Source organism: Dipodomys merriami, unplaced genomic scaffold (assembly GCF_024711535.1).
Source record: "Dipodomys merriami isolate MVZ:Mamm:240054 unplaced genomic scaffold, mDipMer1.0.p SCAF_207, whole genome shotgun sequence".
Classification (NCBI taxonomy): Eukaryota; Metazoa; Chordata; class Mammalia; order Rodentia; family Heteromyidae; genus Dipodomys; species Dipodomys merriami.
In genome coordinates this window covers 1,651,588-1,664,834 of record NW_027203460.1, presented here as the reverse complement: position 1 = coordinate 1,664,834, position 13,247 = coordinate 1,651,588, and the positions used below count along the sequence as shown (strand labels likewise).

The 13,247-nt window shown below is 42.8% G+C and overlaps 1 pseudogene; it reads left to right on the top strand.

The window, feature by feature from the left end:
* LOC138833420 (tubulin beta-2 chain-like) overlaps positions 1-13,045 on the top strand; it is a 41,411-nt pseudogene extending 28,366 nt beyond the window's left edge.
* Positions 13,046-13,247: the final 202 nt, after the last annotated feature.

Below are 13,247 nucleotides of genomic sequence, written 5' to 3'. Positions count from 1 at the left end.
ATGTTGGTTTAATTTGTGGAAAGGAAGGGAAGAAAAACAAATTGTTTAAATAGGGATACTGGTGGACCCATTGCAACAATGAGATGTACAACACATTATGTCGAAAAGCAAACTTTACAACTTTGGGGGGGGTAGGAAGAGCGGGAGGGAGGGGTGGGGGGAGGAACGGGGGGAGGGATGGGAGATGGAAAGGGATAGGAAGGGAAAACAAAGGAGGAGGCAACAATGCTTGATAAGAAATGTACTCATTATCTTGCCCATGCAATTGTAACTCCTCTGTATGGTATTTTCACAATAAAAAAATCAATCAATAAATAAATATATAAATAGGGTTACAGGTGACCCCATTACAACAATGAAATGTATATGTATAAGATGTTATGTTGAAAAACAAACTTTACAACTTCAGTGGGGGGTGGAGGGAGAGAAGGGGGGTTGAGAGGGGAAGGGATGGTAAGGGGAAACAAAGGAGGAGGTAATAATGCTTGATAAGAAATGTACTTACTATCTTGCCAATGTAATTGTAACTCCTCTGTATGGTATTTTCACAATTTTACAAAAAAGCACAGCTCTGGAGAGGGTTAAGCTATTGCCCCCTTCCATAGTGCTTTAAAGGCCTTGAAGCCTGGGAGGTAAAAGAATTGACAACTTAACCTAGGAATCTAGATAAAATAGACCAAATGTCTGGATTTTCTCTGGGTTGCATTCTCCTTTCTCAAAACAAAAAGGGAACCAGTGTTTCTCAGTCACTGTGGTGGCTCTGATTGCAATATAGAAGCTTCATTTTTGCATGTATCCATGGTAACCTTCCCAGTGTGAATTCAAATAAATATGATTGCTTGTGTGACCTGGGGCCCAGGTGCCAGTAAGCCTTGGGACCCAAGGTCCTCATTGATTTTTTTTTCTTTTTCTCTATACCTGTCTGGTATTTTCTAATTTTCTTCAGCTTGGTATCCTATTGCACTGCCTTGGGTTGCAATTAGCAACAAATATGAATATTCTTGAGTTGTAAAACATAAAAGACTTACAAACTTTCTTATCCCAGATGGCTTCAAACCACAATCCTCAGATCTAAGCCTTCTGAGTAGGATTACAGGCATAAGCCACTGGCAACCAGCAGGCATCTGAAGACTTGATGTCAGTGAGATCTTTCTTGGGGAATGTCTGCACATCTCAGTCCTCCTCAGCTCTGTTCCTTCCTGTTGCCCAAACAGAGTCAAACACTTTCACTCCTTTATGTTCAAAATCCTTGAAGTTAGTGAACTGACTTGCCTGCCATGTACCTCCTTTCTATAAATACAATAGTGGGTTTTACTTCTTACCATCGATTAACTAAATTAACTGGGATCCACACAGAGGTGACATGTCCTTTTCTGGATTGCACACCGTACACCTATGTTTTACTTTATCTAATAAAGTTAACATAACTTACCTTGTTTGAGGTTTCTTAGTTCCCATATTTCTTCCTTCTCATCCCTCTTTCCCTTGCACAGAGGGAAGAACCATTTGGAATTGTGAAGAGTGAGTTTTTAGTCATTTTCTGAAAAGCTTTGCCAATGGATCCTGATTTCCAAGTCCTGAGTAACTGGCCTGTAAAGCCTTGTTCTTTAATCTCTCCTCAGCTGACACAAATGACCATATATATCTTAAAAAGGCTTTGGGAAATGAGTTCAGGTTATCAGTTAGGAATCCTTATTACCTGGTCACTGCGCATAAGTTGTTTTTGTTTTTTGTTTTGTTTTGTTTTGTTTGAATAGTGTACAATTAGTACCAGAATTAGACTTCCAAGTATTGTTTTTAAATTCAAAGCTAGCAGGCTCTCTTATTTGAACCACAGATCAACTTATGCCCCATTCTCTTTATCTTTTGGTGGTAAATAGGACAGAAGTGTCCCACAGGAATTCAAGGGCACTACACAGTATCCTCAAATCTGAGGACTGTGGTTCACAGCCAGCCTGGGCAGGAAAGTCAATGAGCCTCCTATTCCCAACTAATCAGCAAAAAGAAGTGGAACTGTGGCTGAAGTGGCAGAGCAGCAACCTTGAGCATAAAAAAAGCTAAGATAAAGCTAAGAAAAAAAAGTTTTAAAAAAGGTAAGTGAAAAACAGATCTAGCACTAAGACAACCACAAAATAAATTTTTTAAAAAGTACAAGAGAGCACAAAGAGTCTTAAAAATGATAAAAATTAACAAGAAACTGGTGGCTCACACTTGAAATTCTAGCTACTCAAAACACTGAAATTGAGCATTACTATTCCAAGCCAGCCAGGACAGGAAAGCCCATTGTGTGTGTGTGTGTGTTTGTGTGTGTGTGTGTGTTTGTGTGTGTGTGTAAAAAGCCCATTGTGTGTGTGTGTGTGTCTGTGTGTGTCTGTGTGTGTGTGTGTGTGTGTGTGTATGAGTGTGTGTGTGTTCCTTTCTGGGATATGATCTAGAAGTTTTTGCTTGACCATTTCCAATCTTTTGGAGGTTAATTTGAGATAAGAATCTCATGAACTTTCCTTGTCCTCTGACAATGAACCGCAATCAGTATAATTCAGGACCTTGTGGGAGTGTCTATACTTACCTCCTACTAACCACCAAAACCAAAAAATGAACCAAATTGCAACTGCTACTAAACTTTTAGAGCATTCTATCCTTCAGCAAGATTGGTGAGGCCCTAAAAACAAGAAAGAGAACCAACAAATAAATAAATGTATGTGAAGAAGAAAAGAGCCAATTAGTTTTTTATAATATAGACTCATATCTTTAATCCAAGCTGAAATGTAAAGATTACAGTTCGAATCCAGCCTGGGCAGGAAAGTCCAACTAACTTCTTTTTGAGTGTGCTAGACATGGGCTTGAACTTGAGGGTTTTTACTCAAGTTTAAAAATACTACTTCCTGTCTCATGTGGTTAATTGGAGATGAGTCTGATGGACTTTCTAGCCCAGGCTGGCTTTAAACTGTAATCCTTAGATTTTAGGATACTGTGTAGTGCCTTGGTTCCCATGGGACTCTTATCTACTATTAACCACTAAAAGAAAAATAGAGGCGGAAGTTGAGCTGAGGCTCAAGTAGTAGAGCCTGCTAGCTTTGAAATGAAAAACAAAATACCCAAAATAAAACAAAACAACCCTCATAGAGAGTCACTAGGCCATGAATTCAAGCCTCCCCTCCCCCCCCAAAAAAAAACCCTCAGGAGTTGAGTGTTTGTTCCTGCTAGCTTTGAGCAAAAAACAAAAGGCCAAAAATCTCATGGACAGTGAAGTAGTGTGGCCTAAATGTAGAGCCTGCTAGTTTTGATCTAAAAAAAACAAGCCAGGTGCCTCTGGCTCATGCCTGTAATCCTTGCTACTCAGGAAGCTTAGATCTGAGAATCACATTTGGAAGCCAGCCTCGGCTAAAATGTCCCCTGGTGACTGTTTTTTTTTTTCCAACTAAATAGAAGTGGCACTGTGTCTGAAAATAGTAGTGTACCTACTGTGTCCCTGACAGACAGTTCCTAGGCATTGAGTTCAAGCCCCCAACTGACAATATCAATAAATTAATTAATTAAATACTGAGCATAAATGAGTAGGCCCTAATAATAAAGGACATGAACTTTGAAAAAGGGGGAAGGGACAATCAAATAAGTGAAAAGGTGGAAAAGGAGCTATTAAGGCTTTCTAAATCAAAACTGTAAGTCTACCTGCTCAGATTACTGAAAACTGAGGACTGTGGTTCAAAGCCAGCCCAGGCAGGAAAGTACAGGAGACATATTTTACTGTGTTCAGTATGGGGGCTTGAACTTGCTATGTTTTGCTCATGGCTACAGGTCTACTTCTTCCAACCTCTTGGTGGTTATTAGAGATAATTGTCTCATTGACTTTCTTGCCCAAGACTGGCATTGAACCATGATTCTCAGATTTCAGTCCTTTCTGTAATGCTCTTGACTTTCTATTGATATTCTAATCTCCTATTAACCACAAAAAATGCAAAAGTTGAGCTGTGGCTCAAGTAGTGAAACCAGCTACTATTAAGGTAAAAATAAATAAACCTCAAGGAAAGTCATCTTGACTTAATTTCAAGATCTAAGAACCACCACTCAATTAAAAAAAAATAGAACCTCAGTCACTGTGACCTGAGTTTAAGCCCTAGAAAAAGAGCTGCAAAAAAGAAAAACAGCCTGTAGTTTACCTGTGGTCAAAGTTGTAGGGCATGGTAGTTTCAAGGGAAACAAAAAAACAGCATAAGAGCTAGCGCCTAATAACAAATGTCAAAAGGAAAGAAAGAAAGAATAAATAACTGAAAAGGTGAAAGAAGAGGTAATTAAAGATTTGTAAATGTTGACTCACACTTATAATTCTGAATGCTAAGGAAACGGAAATCTGTAGGTCATGGTTCAAAGCCATACTGGACAGGAAAGTCCATGAAACTTGCTTCAGTGTGTTCAGTTGAGGGACTTAAAATTGAAGTGTTTTGCTCAAGGCTACAGCTCTACTATCTTCCACCTCTTAGGTTGACTGGAGATAAGAGTCTCATTGACTTTTCTGCCCAGGCTGACTTTGAACTCTGATCATCAGATTTCAAGCCTTTCTGTACTGCCCTGGACTACCCATGGAATTCTTGCCTCATATTAATCACTTAAAGAAGGCAGAAGTTTAGCTGTGGCTCAAGTAGTAGAGCCACCTACCCTTCAGTTAACTAAGTAAATCAATAAAACATCAGAAAGAGAGGAGAGGAATGAGAGTGAAAGACAGAACGTCTTACAATAAGCAAAAGGAAAGAAATGTATATATCACCTGGAAGAAATAATTGTATTGTCAAAGCTTATAGAATTGTATTGTCAAAGCTTATAGAATTCACAAACTTTATCGACCATAATAATGACAATTTCCATTGTGAAGGTTAAAATATGTTTGTGACTTCAACTAAATATCACTATTCCACAATATTCTGAAATAAGAGAAATTTAGGTAATCACCTAATCTCAATAATAGTAAAAATCTCAAAAAGAGTCACCAGGCCTTAATTTTAAGTCCTAACACCAACGTGCCTAACTCTGGCCACACACACACACACACACACACACACACACACACACACACACACACACACACACACACACACACACACACAGAGCAGGAGCTGAGTTCTCATGCTCGGAGCAGAAGCCAAATGAAACAAAAAGTAGACTGTTGTAGACCTATGGCTTAAGTAATAAAGCAAGCTGCTTTTAAGAGAAAAGAAAAGAAAACCTGAGTATGAAGGCAAGGCCCTAAGCCCCTGACTCTTCCCAGAATGGAAATCAGTCATGGAATCCAACAGTTTGTGCTTGTTCTTGGGATCACAGCTGAACGTGCCCCTTCAGTTCTAGGCCCTCCTATCAAAAATAGAAGGTAGGCTTGTTCTTGGCTTCTGGCACAAGTACCTTGTGCCCCTCCTCTTGCTTCCTGGATCCCAGGGTTCAGCCTCTCTTGTGAGTCAGGGTGGGATGTGGATGGCAGTGTGACAAGAGGTTCCAAATAGAGTGGCAGCTGTGCTAATTGACTTGAGGCTGACAGCTGGATGCCAGGGCTAAGTGATAACAGGTAGCTATCTCTGATTACCCAGCAGTAGGGAGAATGAGCTGGAGCACCTACTGGCTCTGCCTATCAAGTCCACCCCATCTCCTCTGCCCCTGTAACAACCAGAGGTTTAAATGGGGATCTGAGTTGGCTGTGTCAGATTCCTGTTCCCCAGCCCTACCTGTTTGCCTCTGTGTACACCACTGCTGAGGACACGCATCCAACTGCTCTGCAGCCCTACACTGTGAGGGAGATCATGTACATACAGGCAAGCCACTGTGGCAACCAGATTGGCGCAAAGGGGAGCATGACACTGGCCTAGGATCCTAGTCTCAAATTTAGGGGGATGAGGAGGAAGAGGATGGGGTTGGAGGGTGCAGGTGGTGGTGGTCATGTCTAGGCTGAGGTAGATGGGGCTCCATAGTAGTCCCTAACCTCCTGGAAATCAAGTCCCCCAGATAGTTTCCCCAATTTCCCTAATTTGTGTGGCCCAGGTGGGTGTGGTTTTCTAAGCAAGGCTTGCATGTCTTTGTCTTACCTGAGACTCAAGTCATTGTACTTAGTTTCCTGGGAATAGACTAATGCATTTTTGGTCTGATTTGAATGAAAGGAGTGCAGTGTCTTTGAGCTGACAGATACAGAGGATTCCCTTTTTGTCAACTGATGAGTATCAGATAATTGAGAACAGTTCGTCCACCTTAATGCAAATTTCTCTGAGTTTTCATGCCCTAACTCAGTTCCCTTAAGTTGGGTGTTTTCTAAATCAGTGGTTGTCTAAATCAGTGTATGCTCTGAGGACCCTTGGGGTTCTGGAGACCCTTCTAGCTGAGTCTTCAAGTTACTGCTTTGGCAACTTAATGTCCATATAAGACCAGGTTCTGGTCATAGAATCCAAACAGAATATGGTATCCCATAAGATAGAATACTCATAGGAGAACCCAGATGTCTTCTATTCAGCAAGATAGCAAAGAGATTAACAAAACTAAAATGCTATCAATTTTTGTGCTTTTTTAATTTAAAAAATCTAATTTTTTTACAAAAATAGTTGTGTCAACAGGACTTGGGTTTCTCATAGTTATTTTAAAATCCATTGTTTGGACAGTTAACATTCTAGGCCATAATACACTTCTATTTCCATCTCAGTTTGGGGAAATGCTAAGCAATGAGCACAACATTGACTGCACGGGAAACTACTATGTAGACAGCAGCTTACAGCTGCAGAGAATCGAGGTGTATTACAATGAGGCAGCTAGTGAGTGTCTCCCAACTGGCTTCCAATACCGTGGCAGAATAGGTCCCTAGGAATACTAATGACAAGGAAGGAGTTCCTGCCTTTCTTAGGGTGGTATTGTAGTTCGAATTTGGGGCCTCCATCTTGTAAGTCAAGTGCTGTATCCACCTGAGCCACTCCACCATATATTTTGTTTTAATTTTTGAGTATACACTTGTGAATTCCTCAGGAAAGCCTTTTACTGAATTCCCCCTACCTGTACTTGCTGACTAGCCACACCTGGATTTTTTTTTCTTGTCATGGGGTTTCAACTCTGGGCATAGGCATTGTCCTTCATCTCTTCAATCTTTCTTTTCTTTTTATTATCAGGGGTTCCTTTTTTCAGAACTCTCTAGGCTTCTGGGATAACTCCTTCTAGCTTAGTTTAATTCATTAATTCTGCTTGTTGTAACATATTTGGAAATTTTAAGTTTTTATGTTTACTATGCGTGAGCTGCAAAACCGCTTGTGAAGTTGTAGGAGTTTTTGGAGGCAGCGTCACATCAGATGATAGATTGATTGGGGCAAGGCCACATTTAATCTTTGGTCCTAGTCTTTATTATTTAGAGAAGTCATCTCCATTGGACTGGAAAGAAACAACATGCTCTGTTCACGGATCAATAGAAAAATAGCCAAAACGAGAATAAAAGCAACGAATGTACAGCCAAGAAGAATATAGTAAGAATAAAGGTAGTAGAGGCTATAAAGGTGCAGCCAAGTGTATGGGATGCCTTGAACCAACACCCTCTTCCTGCAGGCATGCTTCCTTAAAGCTCTTTGTCTAACACGATCTCATGCAGACTCCATAGGAGGTGGCATGGCACCAACTATTTCAGGTAGTTTCTTGGAGATAAGAGTCTCCCAGAATTTCCTGCCCCAGCTGGCTTCAATCTGCGATCCTAAGATCTCAGACTTTTGAGTAGCTAGAATTTCACCCTTCAGCAACCAGAGCCCAGTTGCATTGCCCTCTTTAAAATACAGATTAAATTTCTAAAAAATTTTTTTTGAAATTGAAAATTTTAAAATTTCAAAGAGGGATGTTCAGTCACTAATATATATGTGAATAGTCCAAATCACAAAGCATAAAGTGTCTCACCCTGAAATCTATAACACTTCTGGACTTCAGCATTTTAAATATGAATACTTAGCCAACAATAAATTCTTTTTAAGGTTTTTAAAGTAAAAAACATTGTTGTGATGTAGAAAAACCCAATAATAATGTGTAAACACTGCTTTTAAATGATTCATATTGTCTTTCCTAATACAAACAACCTTACTGAAGTCTACAGAGTAGATTTTCAGTTTTTGTAACTGTCAATGTGAAATTCATTTAATTTTATATAAAGAGTTTCCGTTCTACATTATTGTATACAAACAGAATCGTAGATAATTGGTTTTCCTGTGTAATAAACCAATGAAAAAGTGCAAACAAAAGGACAGAGCTATTTAATGTATTTGAGTTTTATGGATCTACATTTGGGGATGTCCTCACCTTGGTATTTTGTGTTAATATTGCTTAAGTAAGATATAAGACTTTAATCTTGTGGTTCCTTGGTTGAGAGTTGTTGTGTGGGATTGTGTCACTCCTATGAACAGTATTTTATGTTGTGTCTTTATTAGATCCTGCATATCAGGCTGGTTTGTTGGAAGAGGCAGAAAAATGCTCTGCTTTACCCAAGATTTTGAGATCCCCCTCCCAGGTTAGTTTTCTGGGAGGGTGATCTGCTTTGAGAATCACAAAAGAGGGGGATGTGGGGATGAGGCTAGGTTCTGAGTAGAGTTGAGGCCTTTCAACAAACAGTAGCTTTTCCCTGGGGCTATTTTGTGATAAAGCTCACAGCGCCCAGCCTGGAGCCATTCTCAGGGTTTCTGTTTTTCAATTGATTGTGGTGGCTGCTAGAGGGAGGGGCAGCCTCTGGCTCTGGTTACCCAGTGTGGCGAGCCACTCCAATGGCTGGCGCCTGAGCTGGGTGACTTTTCCCTGGATGGAGCTGAGTCTGGCAGGTCACTTCGCCGTTAAGTTCTTGTGACCTGCTAAATGACTCGTTTTATTCCAAGGCCTGAGCTGGAGCTAGCAGCTCCTCCGAACTTTGTCGGTATCCAAGATGGAGATCACCGGTGCTGGGGGGGGAGGGGTGGCCTTCCCTCCTCTGCTCCCTGAGAAGGGGTGAGGACGTCGGGCTTGTACTCACGCCGAGTCTTGGATCCTGGGTCGTCTCTGGTCTGCAAACAGCAGGATGAAGATGTCCGCTCCTTGTCGGTTCTTGTTGGTGTTGAGTAGAATCCGCTCGTCGGCTGCGTCTGGCTCCTTCGTCCTGGACTCTCTGTGTCTCAGGTATGGCCCCACGGCGGTGGTCGCCGTCGCGACTCTGCCGCCGCAGCGGCAGCTGCTGGCTGGCTCAGATGTGTCTCCTTGGTTTCCCCTCTCTTGTCTAACTCTCTGTCCTGTGATGGCACACTTGGTGTGATTCTCTGGCTTAGGACTGTTCACTGGAACTCTAAAACTGCTTTCTATTCGAGAGCTTGTTCAGATTCCAGCTTCTCCTCCGCCATCTTCCCGGAACCCCTGCATATCAGGCTGGATGGCCAGTTTTCTTCATGTGATTGTTTAGGAAGGGGGCAATCTCAAACTCATGTTTATATCATTTTAACTGATATCCCTTTTGAAAAATCAGGTTAAATGGCAAATTGCAAGTAATCGCCCAAGGTTGCTCTGAGTATTTGCATACAGGGAAATGTGCTATTTGATAACAATTATTGAAACATTATAACACAAGAAGTATGTATTTTATGTATTTCCCTAGGAAAGCATTATACTTGAATTCCTCTACAAAAGAGCCACACCTGGCTCTTTTGTTTTGTTTGTTTTTTTTTTTCGGCAGTGGCGCTTAAACTCTGGGCCTATGCACTGTGCCCCAACTCTTCTGTTCAAGACAAGCAGCCATACCACTTAAGCCACAGTGCCATTTCTGGTTTTCTATTAGTTTATTGGAGATAAGAGTCTCACAGACTTTCCTGCCGAGGCTGGCTTTGAACAGCGATCCTTTGATCTCCAAATCCACAGTTGCTATGATTATAGGCATGAGCCAATGGTGCTGTGCACCTAGCTACTTTTAATTGGGGAAGGAAAGGGAGAACAACAAAGGAGTGGGTAACAATGTTCAACAATAAATGTTCTCTTTTCCTTACTCATGTAACTATAACTCCTCTATACAGCACCTTTACAATAAAAATAAAATTAACAAAAAAAGAGAAAGGTTCTTGCTGTTAGGCAATGATGACTCACACCAGTAATCCTAGCTACTCAGGAGGCTGAGAAATGAGAATCATGGTTCAAATTCAGCCTGGGCAGGAAAGCCCCTGAGACCCTTATCTACAATAAACAACTCAGAAAACTGAAAGTGGGACTGTGGCTCAAGTGATAGAGTGCTAGCCTTGAGCTGAAGAGCTGAGGGACAGTGCCCAGGCTCAGAGTTCAAGCCCCACCATGAACAACAACAACAAGAAAAGGTGTTGTCATCTTTCTTTTGCCCCATTAGACTCAAAGCCTGATGCTCATCTTTGCCTCCTGAGTAGCTGAGATTTCAGCCACCATGCCCAAAGCAAAGGAATGAAATGCATGGAAATAGACAACTGCAAACGTCCTTAAAGTTGCTGAAGCCTCTTGCATGGTGATTCATTCTCAAGATATCTTTTCTTTTTCCATGTCTGAAATGCTGTAATTTCTGTAATGAATGCTGAGAGCCACTTAGAATCATAAGCTCTGCCCCTAAGTTCCTTGTCAAGTATAGGCCTAAGTCAACTCTTGTTCCCACAGGCAACAAATATGTTCCTCGGGCCATCATGGTGGACGTAGAGCCTGGCACCTTAGACTCAGTAAGATTGGAACCATAGAGTTTCAGACCAGACACTTCATATTTAGTAGGTCAGCATGGTCCATGGAAGATGGCTAACAGGCACTCCTCCTTCCTAACATCCAGGCACTCCAGTTCCCAGAGCTGAGCTGAGCCTTTATCCATCTAGATATCATCCTCACCTAACCTACCTATTTCAGTCCATGGGAGTAATGTCCCTGGCCACTCAATCAGCACAGATAAATGCCAGTCTGCAAACAGCCTCTGAAGGGAATGAACAGCGAGCAGGGAATGCCTCCAACAAGGTTTCAGCGCTGCTGGCCATTTCAAATACCTGGCAATAACAGGGAACCACTTCAGGACACCAGAAATCAAAGCACAGCTATGTATGAGCAAGGTGCAGACACGTGCCTGCAGCTTAGCTTCCCTCTTACCATTCTGTTCTCCTGTTCCTCCTGTGAAAGTAAGTACTTTTCCAGTATTGAGGCAGGCTCTGTTCATTTTTTTTTTTGGTCGGTCGTGGGGCTTGAACTCTGGGCCTGAGCACTGTAACTCAGCTCTTCAGCTCAAGGCAAGCACTTTACCGCTTGAACCACAGCATCTCTTCTGGCTTTTTCTGTTTATGTGGTGTTGAGGAATCGATCCCACGGCATTGTGCATGTGAGGCAAGCACTGTACCACTGAGACCCCTTCCCATCCCCAGGCTCTGCTCATTTTTAGAAGTACGCACGTGGTTTGGGTTAAAATGTATCTTCCTCCACATTGTCTTTACTTTCTTTAGAACCTGGTGATTTGTAGGGTCCCAGACACATTGAAAACATTTCCTGAGGGCTAGGAAGGTGGCTCAGCAGTACAGTGCTTGCCTTGCATGCATGAGGCCCTGGGTTCGATTCCTCAGCACCATATAAGCAGGAAAAAAAAAGCCAGAAGTGGTGCTGTGGCTTAAGTGGTAGAGCACTAGCCTTGAGCTGAAGAGCTGAGGGACAGCACCCAGGCCCAGAGTTCAGGCCCATGACTGGACCCAAAAAAAGAAAACATTTCCTTTATTTCACCAAAGTGTATCTAAAATAATAGCCAAAGTTGCTCAGAGGAGCCTATAGTCTGCACAATGTATATAGCACAGTCATTATTCCTGGAGTATGTGTCTTTGTGTCTGATAGGCCAGAACAGGGCAGGCAATAACTGGGCCAAGGGCCACTACACAGAGGGAGCCGAGCTGGTGGAGTCAGTGTTGGAAGTGGTGAGCAGAAAGGTGTGGCTGTCTCCAGGGTTTCTAGCTGCCCTACTCCCTGGGAGGTGGCACCAGGTCAGGCATGGGCACCCTGATTCTCAATAAGATCCGAGAGGAGTTCCCAGACAGCATCATGAACACCTTCAGTGTCATGCCCTTGCCCAAGATGTTGGACACTGGCACCTTAGACTCAGTGAGATCGGAACCATTTGGCCAGAGTTTCAGACCAGACAACTTCATATTTGATATGTCATCATAGTCCATAGGAGATGGCTAACAGGCACCCCTCCTCCCTAACATCCAGATACTAGTTCCCAGTGCTGGGCTGAGCCTTTATCCACCTAACCCTATCATCCTCACCTAACCCTACAACACCATCTTGTCTGTCCACCAGTTGGTGGAAAATGCAGATGAAACATTCTGCATTGACAACGAGGCCCTGTATGACATCTGCTTTTGCAACCTGAAGCTGCTCATGCCCACCTATGGAGACCTGAACCACCTGGTGTTGGCTACCATGAGCAAGGTCACCACCTGCCTGTGCTTCCCTGCCCAGCTGAATGCAGACCTGCGCAAGCTGGCCGAGAACACGGTGTCCTTCCCCTGCCTGCACTTCTTCATGCCTGGCCTTGCACCCCTGACTAGCCGTGCCAGCCAGCAGTACAATGCTCTTTCACTGCCCAAGCTCACCCAGCAGACGTTTGACACCAAGAACACGATGATCACCTGTGATCCCCACCATGGCTGCTACCTGATAGCGGCTGCCATCTTCCGAGGCCGCATGTCCATGAAGGAGGTGGATGAGCAGATGCTCAACTTGCAGAACAAATACAGCAGCTACTTTGCAGAATGGATCCCCAACAACGTGAAGACACTTGTGTGTGACATCCCCCCACATAGCCTCACGATGTTGGCCACATTCATTGGCAACAACATGGCCATCCAGGAACCCTTCAAGCACACTTCAGAACAGTTCAATGCACAAGGCATTCTTGCACTGGTATACAGGCAAGGGCATGGATGAGATGGAGTTCACTGAGGTTGAGAGCAACATCAACGACCCGGTGTCCAAGTACCAGCAATGCAAAGATGCCACTGCTGATGAACAGGGGGAATTTGAAGAAGTCTTGTGGAAGAAGAGGTTTAAGACTTCCCATTGCTAGCAGTGCAACAGGAATGCCAGAGCATGCCTACTGCTTCTCAAATAAATGGTGCTTTCCTGAGCTACTGTTGTCCTGCAGTGGGACCTTGCTATGTATCATCATGCTCAGCCTTCTCTGTCAGGAACTCACTGACGGTGAATGTAAAAATGCAGATTTCTTTTAAATGATTGTTTTAAAACCCTATTTGTATAAATAAAGAAGT